This window comes from Neophocaena asiaeorientalis, unplaced genomic scaffold, assembly GCF_003031525.2.
Source record: "Neophocaena asiaeorientalis asiaeorientalis breed wild unplaced genomic scaffold, Neophocaena_asiaeorientalis_V1.1 scaffold521, whole genome shotgun sequence".
Lineage (NCBI taxonomy): Eukaryota > Metazoa > Chordata > Mammalia > Artiodactyla > Phocoenidae > Neophocaena > Neophocaena asiaeorientalis.
Window position 1 is genome coordinate 3760829 of NW_020174712.1, and position 9474 is coordinate 3770302.

At 48.1% G+C, this 9474-nt stretch overlaps 1 protein-coding gene and 1 long non-coding RNA gene across 4 annotated transcripts in view; one reads left to right on the forward strand and one right to left on the reverse strand.

Annotated features, from left to right (window-relative positions):
* FAT1 (FAT atypical cadherin 1) overlaps positions 1–5410 on the reverse strand; it is a 119368-nt gene extending 113958 nt beyond the window's left edge. For both annotated transcript variants that reach the window (XM_024759950.1, XM_024759953.1), the window contains exon 1: positions 5337–5410. The gene's annotated coding sequence lies outside the window, so the exon portion shown is untranslated. The remainder of the gene's footprint in view (positions 1–5336) is intronic.
* Positions 5411–5711: 301 nt separating this feature from the next.
* On the forward strand, positions 5712–9254 carry LOC112409685 (uncharacterized). 2 transcript variants are annotated; one of them, XR_003005197.1, is made up of 4 exons: positions 5712–5838; positions 6130–6669; positions 7262–7399; positions 8107–9254. It is a non-coding gene; the product is annotated as an uncharacterized LOC112409685 (long non-coding RNA). The 2 variants fall into 2 exon arrangements; XR_003005198.1 differs by having other exon boundaries at positions 6130–6315.
* Positions 9255–9474: the final 220 nt, after the last annotated feature.

A 9474-nucleotide genomic window follows, 5' to 3' on the forward strand; every position in this document is an offset into this window, starting at 1 on the left:
CCAAAGTAGTACAGTTTTCATTATGGATCAAATTATGATGCTCCCTTTTGTATTTAGGTACAAACCTCGGCCTTTCACTAAATACGGGATCAGGAAAGTGAACGTTCCATGTATAGCAGGTACGTGGAAGTCGTGGTAGAGACTCCCCCCACTTCCTCTCCTTAAAATGTTCTCTTCCCCTCCTCTCTCTTCCTCCCACATCTCCGAGGAGATGCGACCCACCCAAGCTACAAATAAAGACACCCTTGATGCCATAAAACTGTGCCTCTCCTGCAGCTCTTCCCTAAATCGTCCCTCACACTCAAGTGCCCAGTCACTGCCGTCGCTGCAGCTGCCTTCAGCAGTCCACAAATACACACAGGTTCTTTCCCACTGAAAATAGCTTTCATTCAAACCTGCACTTCCTTCAAGCCAACAGCCTATTTCTCACCTTCTTATGTTTGCAAAGAGTAGTTTCTCAGTGCTACCTTGACTTCCTTAGAACTCCCTCCACTAAAGACATTGTTGTTTCTACCCTCAACTGTTCCACGTGACCTCAGATCCACCCAGGCAACAGAAGCAGCTTCTTCTGGTGTCAAAGGCTAATGTCAAAATTAATGCCCTTTTCTCAGTACTCATCCTCCCTGACAATCTCCGATTTGACACTACTCACCCTCCTCCCCCATATGTGTCCTTCATACTGTCACAAACTACCTAAAACAAAGAGGTGATCCATACAGAACGTGTAAAGGATGGACAGCACTAAACTTTCCTGATTCTCTCCAATACCCTTTTATAAGCTACACCAACTCTTTCACCTTCCAGTTTGTCACTACAAATTTCTTTCAACTCTTTTCACACACACACATATTGTTACCCTTAAAGACATCATCCCCTCTGCCCTTATCATAAAGGATCACCGCAGAAGCCTGCATTCCACCCTAACCTCCAACAAGTGCCATGGAACAACCTCCCCCACCCCAGGGATACCTTCAGACTTAAGTTATACAGTGTCTTCACCCACTTCCCACTGCAAAATAATAGCTATTCCACTGAAAATAGAGTGATTTCCTATGTCCTTGAAGAGTTTCACCACTTCCCAAATCACCAAGTTTGCAATCTAAGAAATCAAATTTAAAAAAGCAGCTGGAAGTCATAAAACCTGTGATCTAGCCCAGGCTTTGTCACTAATCATCTGTGTGACTTCAAGGGAGTTAATTAATCCTTGGATTCCATTTCTTTATTTGAAAAACTAGAGACTGGACTAAAATCTTTACAGCTTTCTACCCTCCACAGATACACATTCTTTCCCCACCTCCTTTTTCTCTCTCTCTTTGTACACACACACACACTCCAGAAATTCAGGATTTCTATGACTTTTTATCTTAACTGTCAAACCTCCATATCTTAAGTCATCTAGACTTGACATTTTTTTATTTCTCAAAACTGTTCTTCTTCCATTTCTGCTGCTGCCACTTGGTTCATATTTGTATTTGTTCAGGCACAGCATGTGAACCGCCTTTTGGTATTCCTGCTTTCTTGCCCCCATACTATTTAACCTACATACTGCAATGAAATTAGTCTCATTAAAACTTCTTTGTAATGTCACTCGATAGTTTGAAATATTCAGTGTTTCCCCTTACCCTTCGGATTAAGTACGTCCTTCTTAATCTTGTATTAGAGATCTCTGACAATCTGACCTCTACCTACTTTCCCAATTTAATCTCCCATATTTCTTCTGTTTCAAACCAAAAAGGTGTCCTTCCCACAGTCTTGAAACCACCAAGCTGTCCTGAGCCCATGACACCACCTAGTGGCGGAGGCTCTAAACTTGCAGCATCGCCACCTTTCTCTTCGAAAAGACAACGCAAACGTGCCAATTTTATTTTTTCCTGCCCTTTACTCATCACACAGTTTCGTTATTTCCACCTTTCTCTTCAACATTTCTTTCTTTCCTCTCTTCTTAACCTCCATAAAATTTATCTTCTCTATCTTTATAAGCCAAGGTGAGGCCAGGTCATAGATTTTCTGTTTTCCCTACGCAAAGAAAAAAAGGCAAGCCATAAGAAACGTGAAAGAAGGATTAAAGAAACACTGATGATAAACCAACCAACCCTTTTCCGAAAGATAACATGGTGTGCTCAGGTCTTTTTACTCACCATTCATCAAAGCACAAATCAAGTCACAACACCAAGGGTTTCTACAACTTGCTTTACGTGTATTTCCTCTCCGTGAATCACTGCCTCCTGATTCACTCTTCCCCCAGACCTCACCCTATCCTAATATCCACCTAGCTCACTGAGGTGCTATGATGAACTACCCTGACCCAGATGGGTCTCTCTTACCACACTGGAGATAACTGTTTATTTGTCCTTCTCTCCTGCTGGACTGTAAGCTTCTTGAGAGCAGGAACCCTGCTTTGTTCACCACTGTTTATTGCATCTGACCCAGTGTTTGGCACAGAGGAGATCCACAGTTGTTGGGTGCATGAATGGACAGATGAGGATTAGCAATGGAGAACGGAAGGCAGGACTGATGGGTGGGAGGGGGTGGGGGATAAGGAGGGATAACATGGGAAAACAATACATCCATCGTTGTAAACTTAACAGAAAATCCAGGCGCAACCACTAGGCCAGTAACAACACTGCCGATGGGTGCCCTGCAGAAGGCTCTAATTTCCAGCAGCTCAAAAAGAGGTCATCAACCAACTCAAGATACTTCCAAAGTGGCTACAGGCGATGCCAGATCAGCGTCCCCACTACAGAGTTTACTATAAAGCATTATGCTTGCATATTTTACGAAGATAAGAATTAAATAATTACCGATTTTCCTAAGTGGTCTATAGAAGACATTTAATTATAGATTTATCTCCACATAAATAATAAACCTTTGGAATTAAGCAAGAATTTTGGCAATATATTTAAATCTGGTACTTAAGGAAAAGATCATTTTTAAAAAACTTTATTATGTGAAATATACAGATTCATCATCTGACTGAATACATTTTTGAAATAAAAAGTTCCTCCCAGACCTGAGGAGAGAAAAAAATGCAACTTTCTGATCTTGGTTAAATGAATTGCCTGCATCATTCATTTCAAAAACTCCTTACCAGTGCCTAAGGACAAACTAACACTTGCAAATTAAACAATTAGGTGAGACAAAAAGACACAGTTTGGCTTCATCAACTATATAATTTGGTCAAAAGAAAGCTTACCTGCTGCAGTTTCCCACTCATAAAGATTAAACAAGACACCTGGCCTTATGGCTTCCTGCTATTAAATCAGGTCCTTTAGGCCACAAATTAGGCCATGGAGACAACATTTAATGCAACAATAATGCATTGAATTTGATTTAGTTTACTGATTCTATGTAAAATCTGCAAAATTTGGGTGGAAAACAGGTGGCAGTAGACTTGTTAAAGGAGTTAAAATAATCTGTAACATCCCTTTCACTTCTAGCATTCAAAGAAATGACTACTTCGGAGACAACTTGAGAGCTAAGTCTAAAGACATACACTAGGAAGGCATGGGACCAGGGGGAGGAAAACAGTAGTAGTTTGCATATAATTTTTAGATCCTCTTTTGGCACCTGACCATAACATGGATTTAAATGGTCTACTAACATGGTGCAAAACCACTTGGTGTACTTCTAGTGACTAATTAAAAGATACAAATGAATAGATATGCAGGTGGCCTGAAAGATTTTTATGAAGTCCTCTAAGAATTTCACTTCCTTTCAGAGTGACAAAGAATTAGTTCATTTAAGATATTCATTTTTCAAGTAATGGGTACACAAATGCACACTTTATTCAAATCAAACCCTACTATGAACGTGTTAAATGCCATGTTTGACATAATTGAGTTATATTCATCGTTGTTTTTAAAAATTATGTAATGTTTTAAGCACTTTTACACCCATCTTAAAGCTTAAGTATATAGAAAAGAAAGGGGGATAATAATTCCACTTGTGGAACCAGAGAGCTGTCCTAAAACACAAAGCCAAACATCAGAATTAACCTGTATACCTGGAGAAACACACTCTATGAGTAACTGCAGTAACTCGATGTGCTGGATAACCACAACGCTAAGAGTAACATGAAAAAAACATCACCATCACCTAGTTTTAACACGTGCAGCTATCTTAAACTATTGAAACCTATCTCTGAATGTATGACGCCTCAAGAATCTGCTTTTGTGAAAGATACATAATAACTGAAGATCATTTGCCTTTTAAATCTTTTTCCGATTTCAGTCACTGTAAATAGGAGTTGCTTAACAAAAGCTATTTAATGAAATCATAGTTCAGACACATAAAGGAAAAAAAAAACCTCTAACTGCACAGAAAATATTTATGAGTTTACTTTCCTAACGCATACAATTGCGTCCTTGTTTTCAAAGTCCCGCAATTCACATCAGTGGGAACAAAAAAATTCTTAGAGACAACAGAAACTTAGCTTCCTAGAGGAAAGCACTTAGAGAAAGAAAAAGCACTGAAGAACCAGAATCTCTTAAAAAAAAAGATCTTAGAAGTTTCTCTTCCAAAAAAGAAACAAACGGATAGCACAGTTGCAAATGTTTAGCCCCGATATTTATCACTCACCTATGCTTAACTACATTTAACCAGTTACAACTCAAACCTCAGGACAGCACTCCTTCAGGGCACGAAACAGCTAAAAGAACTCGGTGACTCCATTTCAAAGATCCCATCCCTTAGCAGTTGGCCTCTCCTTTCATCACACCAACGCTGTGAATATCTTACAAATCGCAAGAAATTAGCCGCGGAGCGAGATCAGATAAGTCTTTAACAGGCACGCGTGTTACCGGAGAGAAGAAAGTGGAACGCGCGTGTGAAGTTTCCGAGCTCCGGGCGAGGCGGAAGTTCTCGCCCAGAGGCCGCCGGGAACCCCGCGCCGCGGCTGCCGCTTTGATTTCCAGCAATGGCTCCGGGGCCAGAGCCGGTGCAGCCGGGGCCGCCGCCAGCTCGCAGCAGCAGTCGGGTAGGTAATTACCATTCGGGTCACGTCGCGCCTTAACCGCTCCCGCCCATCCGCCTCCGCCCACCCACCCGAATCCAGGGCCTGCCCTGAACTTTCCAAGTGGGCAGGGGCCTCGGCGCCACCACCGTCCGGCGGGTCTCTTTCTTTCCATCCCGTCCCCAGAGCGCCGGGGGGCGCTCGGTCCTGGACTGGACAGTGAGGGGCAAGCTCCCAACGAGCCGGAAGCCCGCCACCCGGCAGCAGCAAGTTGCTCGTCCCGCGGGCACATACGGCTTCGGCCCGGCCGCGCAATGGCACCGAGTGCGCCGCTGCGCCCCTCGCCCACCGCCCTCAAGCCCCAACTGGTTTCCTTCAAACTTACAGCAAAGTTAGCCCGAAGCGGCGGCGGCGGCGCTCTCGGGGGCGCGCACCTCGCCGCCTCAGCGCGCCCCCGAGCGGGGTCCGGGTCGGTCCGGGGCCTCACTGGCTCCGCAGGGCCGCATGGTATCTGCGGCCCGCCCTCGCTTTCCTTGCGCCCCGCTCTGAGGCAATGCCCCGCCACCTGCGAGCCCCACTCCAAGCCCGGCCGGTGCAGCCCCGGCGTCTCACGCACCCGGCGCCTCACGCACCCGGCGCGGGATATATCCCTCCGCTCGCAGCCACGCCCGCTCGCGCCGGCGCTCTTTTCTCCCGCGCAGAAACTCGACCCGACTTTCCCTGGCAGCCGGAATCCCAGTCCGCGGGGTCCGGGCTACGATGCCCCGCCAAGGGTCAGAGATCTCCCAGCAGCTACAGCAGCCAACTCCTTTCCAGGAGACCAGCGAGTGTCCAGGATGACCTAGCGACACCGCGAGGAACAGATTGGGGCTCGCTCTAGTGCCGAGGTTAGTTATGGCCAGCACACAGATTTGTGCAGGTAATAGGGAATGCTCCCTACTAGGAAAGGGGGAACATTAACTTAGCTAAAAAAAAAAAAAAAAAAAAAAAAATAAGGACTAAAGAAAAAGCTTCCCACGCCTCCTCCTTTAGATTCACGGGAACCTTCAGGGAATTCCTAAATCTGAATTTGAATGTCTTGGCTGTAGGTCTGCAATTGCTTGGTGGAATAAAATCTTCCAAAAGGTCTCAAAAGGAATGCAGTTAGATCGGAACCTACTTCCTTTTTCAATCTACAGTACACTAAAATCCCGGGAAAGTGAAAACGCTTCCTTCGCGACCTCTTTGCGCAGAGCTGGTTAGACCCCGGAACTTCTCCAGCCGTGTTTACGAACCCCAACGCCGGCCTCCGCCGGCGGACACCCCTGACTCCCAGGTCTGCGGGACAAAAGGCAGCGGTGCCGTCTCGTGCGCTTTCCCACGCGGTAAGTACACCCCGCAGGCTGTGAACGCAGTCTGACGTGAAACTACAAGTTCCGCAGGGAGAAGGGGAAACCCCGGGCGTCCAGAAGGCCCACTCGGGGAACTCCCCCCACACCGGAGCGCGCAGTCCGGGCATCGCGGTGCTGTGAGCCGGTCCTCAGCGCGGGCAGAGCTCCAGGCGCCGGCTCAGCGCAGCCCGAAGTGCTCCCGGGCGCTGGGAAACAGCCGGGAGAAGAGGGCGGCCTTGACCTCGGAAAGTTTGTGCAGCTCTAATACGTTAACGCTGTGAGGACAAAGAGATGATTTCCCTGGAGCCGGTGGAGGGGGCTGCTGGAAGAACTACGAGGCAAATGGGGGTAAGGGAGTCTAGGGTTAAGGAGATAATTTCCCTATTTCAAAGTTAATGCAGTCTCCTCTTATGCCATCTCAAAGAAGGTGATGGGGGGGGGGGAAATGTGTCTAGAAGGTCATGGCTGGGAAGGAAAAATAATGCCTGCAGAATGAGTGTGCTGATTCGTAGCACTAAGAGTATGTGGTGTATTCCCTGCGCGTTATTTAGAATACACAGAAATTCACACACCCAGCAAACATCATCATCCAAACACTTGGCCACGGCAAAGCGCTCCTGGAGTTACAGGTGAGTTTCATACATGGAACACCTCGAAAGTAGGTTATCTGGTCTCCAAGCTCAACTCGTTTGTGCCCGTTGCCGAATTCTAACTCTAAACAAAACACAATCACACACGAACGCCAACAGTTTGTTGGGGCGGGATGCGGGGGGCTGGGGAGGAGAAGAACAGTAAAAGGTAAAAAGACACCATCCCATAACGTAAAATCACAAGATTTTTTAAATGACACAAAAGAATTCCTGGAGAAAATTACCATTCACTAATAACTAATAACGCTTGCTTGGACTAAAACATCTGTTTGGGAATCCCGGTTTGCCAGGTCCACTGAAAACCTAATTGCCTGAAAGAAGTTGCACTTCGTCGCCAGAGGAACAGCCGAGAGCCAGAGATGGAGATTTCTCAGTCCGGTGCTGCCACGTTTTTACTGATCCTTTAGCCCCAGCGGAACGAAACAGAGGTGCCTTTTTGCTACCAGCTAATTACCTTCACATGAACAAGAAATGTAGTACAAGCTTCACGTTTGTCCTCTCAATAGTCGATCCTCCCTAACCCAGTACCCAAAGGCTCTAGAAAATGAGGGGGATGGGTTCCCGAAAACAAAAAAAGCTTTCCGCCAGCACTGCCTCTGCATCCAGTCCACCCAAGCTGGTATTTGTATATTAGATATAGAATGGGCCGGAGTGGGTGGTAAGTGAAGGCTAGGGTGACGGCGACGGACCTCACGTCCACGTCCCAAGAGCGCCCGGCAGGTCCAAGTTCGCCGTCCGTGCGGAGAGCGCGCGCTTTGCCGGGTGCCCGGACTAGAGGGCGCTGCGCCACTGCAGATCACGGGGCACCCAATGCGCCCTCCCTGGGCACCATTTCTATAATGTTACATTTGAAATAATGCACAAACAGCATAGCTTTGCAAGTTCTTTTGAACAGTGCTTTGTAAGTATTTTATGAATTCCAAAACCTATGCATACTGATCTTTCATTCCCGAGTCAAGCATAGCCAGGGCGGGTGTGCAGCTCGCCGAGCGGAAAGCCGGTAGGATGCACACGCTTCCCTGTACTAGTCAAACACCCCACGCAATTTCATTAACGTTTAAACTTAAATACGGAAAGACTTGCACTCAAGAAAGAACTCACCCGTCCAGCCGAGTCCTCGGTGTTCTGCTTTAAGGTCCCGGCAGGTCCGTAATCGCCACGCGATTTGAATATTTGTTACAAGCCGTGGATGAAGTACCAACTTTGCTTCCCTCGGATCTTCAGCATGTCGCCAACGAGAGTGCGATCCGCCCGCGCCGCCCAGGTGGCCGCATCTCCGGAGGCTTCCGTCCTGGGGGAAACTTGAGCAGCAAAAGGAGGCGAAATGAGAGTGCGCGAGGGCTAGAGAGAGGGCCGAAGAGAAACCAAGTTTGTCAGGACATGTCCGGGCAGCGAGCCGCCGAGTTTAGGAGTTGCGGCCGGGAGCTGCGGCGGATCACTGCCTCTTTCCCCACTCCCTCCCGCCTGGAGGAGGTGGGGGAGGGGAGGTGACGTCAGCGCCCCGCCTAGCCCCCAGCCCCGCCGCCTGGACGGGATTCTCCCGCGGGGTCCGCCTCCTGGACAGTAGCGGCCGCGGGCTCGGAAGCTCGGCCGGCTCTCCTGCCGCAGCGGTCTCTGCGGCCGCTGCAGTCCCGACAGTGAAGCGTCTGCCCCTCTCCGCCCCGCCGCGTCTCCCGGGCTCCGCCGAGAGCCGGCGTTCCTCGCACTCGGCGCCGGGGCGGCCCCGCGGCGCGCACCTCTCCGGCTGGCTTTCTCGCAAGCCCCCCTCCGGCCGCGCTTCCCACGCCTCGAACTGCAGGTGATGCTCTTCCTCTTCTGCAGCTGAAATTCGTCGCGACGTGTCGCCTGCCGGGTTGTTGCAGGGCGGAAGCACGAACAGTCTCTGCGGACTAGCCTGGACGACTTGTACTTTGTAGCCTTCCAACTTTAGGATGTGATCTATTTTAAATACTTGTCCTCTAGCGCTGTTTGCGGTCTTTGTGTTGAAAATCACGGAGCCATATTTTAATGTTCAAATCCTCTCCAAAAGCGCCTACGTTTTTAGATCGTACTCTGAAGCGTACAAGGATCCAAGGGGTGGAGGGAGAGGTGGAGGAGGAGCCAGTTTCTAATGTTTCCTACAAGTCATCCGTAGTGATGGGGGCCAGTACACAAATCGGTCGGCTACTCGTGCTGTAGACTAAGACAGATGCAAACGCTGTTGAAGTGGAGTTTGTAAGTGAATACGTCCTTTCTACGTAAGTGTCCAGACTCCAGGAAAAAATCTGCTCTGGAATATATATATTTTTTTAACGCCGCTAAAGTACCAAAATAAAATCTCCTCAACAGCGTGAAATTCCCAGGGAGCCATTTCTGTGAGTTGACACTGTCCCCAGAAGGTTAGCATTAAAATTCCCTGGAAAAGGGCAGGGGGCTGGAGCGGGTTCTGTTAATACCTTTGCAGCCGTTGATGTAAATCTAGCGGTCAGTTTAGCTGGCTGTTATCTCTGGAAGGCAAAGAGCA